Here is a 5,875-nt window from a genome sequence, read left to right as displayed (position 1 = left end):
GCGCGGCGCCAGCCTCGGCGGCGCGTTCCTGGCAGCGGCCCCTCCCCCGCGAGCGCTCCGCCCCCAACTTCTCATTCACACTTTCCCCCCTCCCTTCTAAGAAGGCCGGTTTCTGGCAGAGGCGGGGGCGCCGCTCCCGGAGCGCGGGCAGTTCCAGGAGGCCGAGCAGGAGAGGCTCCCGGCTCCCCTTCCCTTCTTCTCGGACCTCGCGGGGACACCCCCCTCGCCCCCACTCGGGCCCGCCCGAGGTCCCGATCGCGGCCCCAGGAGGCCCCGGCCTGCCTCAAAGGAGGGAAGTGGAGACACCCCAAAGCCGGGCCGCGAAACTCGGGCCGGACCTGGCAGCTGGAGGGGGTAGAGGCGCACGACAGTCACCTGTGGGCATGTCCCCGAGGCGAAGCACGAGTCCCAGGGGTGGAGGGGACGCAGCCTGCGTGGCAGCTGTCTGGCCTCAGCCCATCGGCCCATTGCCAGGTTCTCTGCTGACGCTGACAGGGGAGCCGCCTCCCACTACCAAAAAGCCAAAAACAAATAAACAACAACCGCTTTCACACATCTGGGACTCCAAACCTGCGTGGCGCGGTGTGGGTCCGGCCAGGCGCTCCTACGCGGCGGGACTGGCCAAAGCGGGGAGAGGTGGCCGCACCCTGCGCCCCGCGTCCGCCAGAGGGCGCCCAGGGCTCTCGTAGGTGGAGTGGAGTTTGGTGTTGCTCCCCGCAAGCCCTGGAATGGAAACGCGAGGGGGCGGTGGGGATGCCGGCTCAGGAGCTGGGGCGGGGGACTTCATGGGGGACCGAGGAGAATTCACTCCGCCGTCTGGAATTAGACCTAGGAACTGAAGTCCAGCAGGGGGAAATTTCCAGAAAGCAGTTTTCAGGAATTCGGCCCCGCACAGCCTAGAATGTGTTCCCCCACACCTCTAAGCGTGGGGGTCGAGTATCTCCTCGGGGATGAGAAGACCAGATGATTGAGGAGAACTATGTCCTTGGTCCCGATGGCACGAGTGTGGGAGGTTTGGGCTAACCAGGGCCGGCTTTACGAAGGATGAAAGGTTTTGCAATCTGTCCCCAAACAGGCAGTGGGTTGCCGGAGACACCTGAAAATCGGCTTGATTGGTACTTAAATTGTCACCTCTCAGGACGCAGGGGCTGTGGGCTTTGGGCCCTGCCCTCGGGACTGAAGATAATGAACGGGAAAGCAAGGAGAGGCGGACCACACCGGGCAGCTCCGGGGTCTCGAACGGAGAGACCTGGTCCCTTTGCTTCACAGGGAGCACTTCGGCACCTCACTGCCCTTGCAGCTGCGTCCTCGCCTCTCTCCCTACAGATGCCGAAGAACTCGGGGAGGTTTGGGTAGGACACCTGACCTCTCTGGGATTCAGTTTTGCCATCTGCAAAAGAGAAGTAATAACCTTTTCTCATCGGAGATCTGAGGTTCAAAAAGAAAACGGGAAAGATTCTGCACGTCAAAGTCTGATAGAAATGGAAGCAATTCGGTCCGCCTCTCCCTTCCGATTGTATCGGGAGGATAGTCGTAAGGAAGAAGTCTTTACTGCGGCGGAGGGAGAAATTGACTCATTTAACACATTTCACAGGACCTGGGCTCTTGTAGCAGGCATTGTGCTGGGCATTGAGCTAGAATGATGAATAAGACCCGGTCTCTGCCCTCACAGTGCTTGCGGGCTAATGGAACGGATTCTCCTCTCTGTAATCAGGAGCCCATTCTTTTTCTCATCCATTGATCACACAGTTCTGTGCTCAGCCCTGTGGAGGACAAGGAGGACTCACAAGGAATAGCCCTTGAGTTAATGGATGAGAAAGTGCTTTGTAAATTATAACGCTCTGACACAAGTCAGGTTCATTCATCCATTCCACGAACCCTCATCTAGTGACTGCTTTTGCCAGGCAAAGTGCTGGGAAGACAGAAGCGCTGGGTGTATCCTGCAGGGAGACAGGCGAGGCAAGAGACATGCGCACCCCCCCCTTCCACCAAGGGATGGGTGCTATGAGAAAAAGGTGGGTGTGATTATGACCCCATGAGACTGTGATAGTTCATTTTGAAGGAGTAGAGGTAGTTTGAAGTAGAGAGAGATAAGGAGGAAGAAACAGCCCTGGAGCCCCGGGAATCCCAGTCTGGTTACCTGTGAAGCAGGTAAGTCTTAGCGTCAACAGTGTGGTACCCGAGGGAGCCTGGGCTCTGCAGAGGGCCAGCAGCAAAGGCTGTACGGCTGGCAGGGAGCTTAGAGTGGGCCCACGAGCACAGAGATGATTTGAAGAGCAGAGAGAAGGGGCAAGGTCATCAGGCGTACCCAGGACCCTAAAGAGAATGCCCCAGATGAAGGTCGGGGCGTGCAGCAGGAAGGTGAGCTGGGCTCCCTGTGTACTGACTCAGGAGACTGAACTGCTGCCCAGGATCTACTATTGGTGGCTATATGACTTTGGGCAACTTGCTTCCCCAGCCATGCCTCGGTTTCTTTACTTGTAAAATGGGCTGATAATAGTACCTACCTTATCCAGTAGTCATGAGGACTAAATGAGCTAATGCATGCAAAATGCTTAGAATAGTGCCTTGCACATATTAAGTGCTCAATGCACGTTAGCTATAATTGTTTCGAAAACATCGGGGAGCCTTTGGGGAGAGAGAGGAGGGGAGAGCTGGGCCGCCGCAGCTGAGCTACCGGGGGGTAGATGTGACCAGGAAAACTTTACGTTTTGAGAGCTGTGTACCTCCTGCGTGAGACACATTTCAAAAAGCTGCTTATCTTCAAACAGTTCAGCCAGCCCGGTTTCTCTTGGGGTATCTAACATCTCCAGTAGTTTCCCATTGCCTCCCCATGCTAAACCTCTCAGGGACTGTGTGTCGAAGGCCCTCAGCTCCATCTGGGCTTCATCAGCTGCCCCTGGCCCACTGACACCTTGCGCTGCAGCCATACAGAGCTCCAGGCTGTCTCCGAGATGTTTCCCAGACCGGGGGCTTTGCGCGTTCGCTTCCCTCTGGGTGGAACGATCTTCCACACCTTGGCTGATTCTTACTTTTTCTTTAAGATTTGGCAGAGGTTGGATCTGAACTTCCAGGGTAGCTCTTTCCACATTGACCAACATGCTCTAACTGCTTGTCCCGTGAGAACCTTGAGGAAACGGACTCTATTTGATGTTTTCTTTGTAAGCCTTGAACTTGGTACATGGAAAGTGCTCAGTGAATCTCTAAATAAGGGGTTGTGTTGACTTCCGTTTTCCATCACTGTTAGATCCCACCAGCCGCATTGGCTTCTCCCTGCAGAGCCCGGGAGCAGCTGTACGGATGGGACAGAGGGTGGGCGTGTGGATTGGTGGAGATCAGTAGGCCTGTGAATCTGGAGACAAAGGGAGTGAGGACTCGAACTTTACTGACGAAGTCAGGGAGGAGACACAGGGCCAACGGGGGCACACTCCAAGGGGCCCGCTTCCAAGCGAGGGAGATGCCCGACCCAGGGCGGGCCTAGGGTAGTGCCGTCTTGTCTCTCACCGCCCCCATCTGCTGGGGGCTGGAGGCCAGAGAGGCGTCACCCCGGTCCGGACCCTCTGCCCAACCCTGCTGATCTCCTCATGGAGAGATTAGGAGCCTCCTGCCTTTTCCTAATCGCTTCCTTTGCAGAATTTCTAGGAAATCAGAATCCCATTTCCAGGCAAAGGTGCTGGCTCACAAAGATAATAAGATTCATTCATGGCGGAGGGGAAGTACACAGCAGTTTCAGCTGCCTGTGGGGTGCCGCTTACTCATGGTGTGTGACAGACGATGAGCTCTTCCCCCAACCTCACGGATGGGACCGCTGGTGCCCACGGGGTGGTCGTGGGAAGCTATGGCGTGGCTTGGTGAGCACAAGGTCTCATACTTGCATAGATGATCTCCCTGTCCTCCGGCCAGCCCGGGGACCGGCGCTGAGGCTGCCATTGTTTGGTGACTGCATTTCCAGCCAGAGGGGTTGGGAGACTGGCCTCAGACCACAGAGTTGCTCAACAAGCCCAAGGCCTCTCTTCGGCTCCAGGAGGTGGCCTGGGTTTGACTGCCCGGAAGCCTGGTGTCACTTACTTCACGTTGATTGTGCTTCTCCTGCGTGCCGGTTACGGCTAGGCCTGGAGACGTGATGATGGGGAAAAGAACCTATTTCCTTCCTTCTGGAGCTTCTAGTCTAGTGCTGGTGGTTACAGGGGAGCTACAGTAGGGGGTGAGGCCTCCCCTTCCAGCCCCCCTTTCTCTAGGCCAATGCAGAGAAGGTGCTGGGGGGCCTGCCTCTCACCTGACCCCTTGGAAGCCCTGTCCCCCGCTGTCCCAGCATGCTTTCCTTGGGCTTTGGCCACTCTGGTGCATCTCAGCCCCTCAGCTGAAGCCCCTGCCCACGGGGACCGATGATGGGGGCCGGCCTTGCCGGCAGCAGGCCTGTGGCAGAGATGACCTTTCTTTTCTAGTGCAGGGGAAAAGGTTTGTGGGTAGGGGTTACATACCAGGTTGACCATAATCTCTCTCTTTCCTGCTTGGGACAATTTCAGTGGGCCGGGACAATGGCCTGCCATGGGAAGCGGGAAGCGGCCTTCCAGTCTGCAGGCCTTTGTTCTTGCCCGGAGGGGCCACGGGGCTCATGAAAAGGTTTGTGGCTCGGATGTCTGCAGTGGAAGAGTTCTGTCACGCCTGACATTCCAGGCCCAGCCGGCCTCTGGCATTTCCCAGAAGAAGCGAGGGGAGAGAAAACACTGTGCGAACCCACTCGGCCGCCCACCCCTCCGCCTTCTCAGATTCCTGTTCCCTCTGGAGCTCAGGCCCCTACCCTGGGGGGCTCATTCTTCTACCCACAGAGGGGGCTGGAGGTGGCCCAGTGGGGAGTGACTGGGAGGGCGCAGAGTGCCGGGCGCTTTGGGGAGGGGAGAGAAGTGTCTTTGAGGGATCCACATCTGTTCCAAGTTTTGAGTTGGAGGGTAGGGAATGAGGGGAGTTAGCTTCCAGCCCATCATCTCCCCTGACCCCAAACCAACAAAGCCCGCTCTGTCTGGGGCTGGGGTGAGAATAGTCTCTACGTGCCCCGAAGTGGCACTGTGCCCTCGCCTGCGCCCGGGAACAGACACGAGGGTAGCGGGCAGTTCTGGGAAGCAAGGCTGTGGTAAACCATCTGGGTTGTAATGCAGATGAGGCCTGGCCGGGTGCCTGGAGCTAAAGTGGCAGTGCCCACCAGAAGGACAGCCTGCACGGGGGTGCGGAGCAAGGCTGGTTCCTGGGAGACTGCGCTGGGCCCCAGATGCCCCCGGAGGGCTGAGGGCTGGGCTGGGGGTGACCAGGTGGGCTCAGCCATCCAGCCGGCCCTGCAAGAAACCAGGCAATCTGGCTGCTGGAGCCAGGCGGCTGGGAGCCAAGGGGCTCTTGGGCCAGGTGCTGCCGACCGCCTCACCTGGGTGTGTGTGCCGCAGCCAAACTGACCCCCGTGGCCCACGCTCAGGCTTCCTGCAGTGGCGGCATCTCCACAAGGACCTCCTGAGTTTTCCATCCAGGCGTGTGACACCACTAAGCAGGTGCTGGCTCCTCTGCCTTGCAAAGCGTACATTGCTACGCACCGTCACGCACTGATGCGGGCAAGTTCGAAGGGAGGCTGATATACCATCTCTCTGGTTCCCCGAGCTCCACACCAGCCACAGCGGTGGAGACGTGTCAGGAGCGGGAGGTGGGAGTCTCCAGAGTCTCTAAACCCAGGACCACCTCCGATAACTGGAAACAGAATGCTGGGGGCTGCTCTGATTTCTGGGATAGGTGGACCCTCCTGGAGTCACTTCTTACTCCTGCAAGACTTATTCTACCTTCCTTCCTTCCTTCCTTCCTTCCTTCCTTCCTTCCTTCCTTCCTTCCTTCCTTC

This window comes from Pteropus alecto, unplaced genomic scaffold (assembly GCF_000325575.1).
Source record: "Pteropus alecto unplaced genomic scaffold, ASM32557v1 scaffold134, whole genome shotgun sequence".
Lineage (NCBI taxonomy): Eukaryota > Metazoa > Chordata > Mammalia > Chiroptera > Pteropodidae > Pteropus > Pteropus alecto.
Note: the sequence above shows the minus strand (reverse complement) of the source record.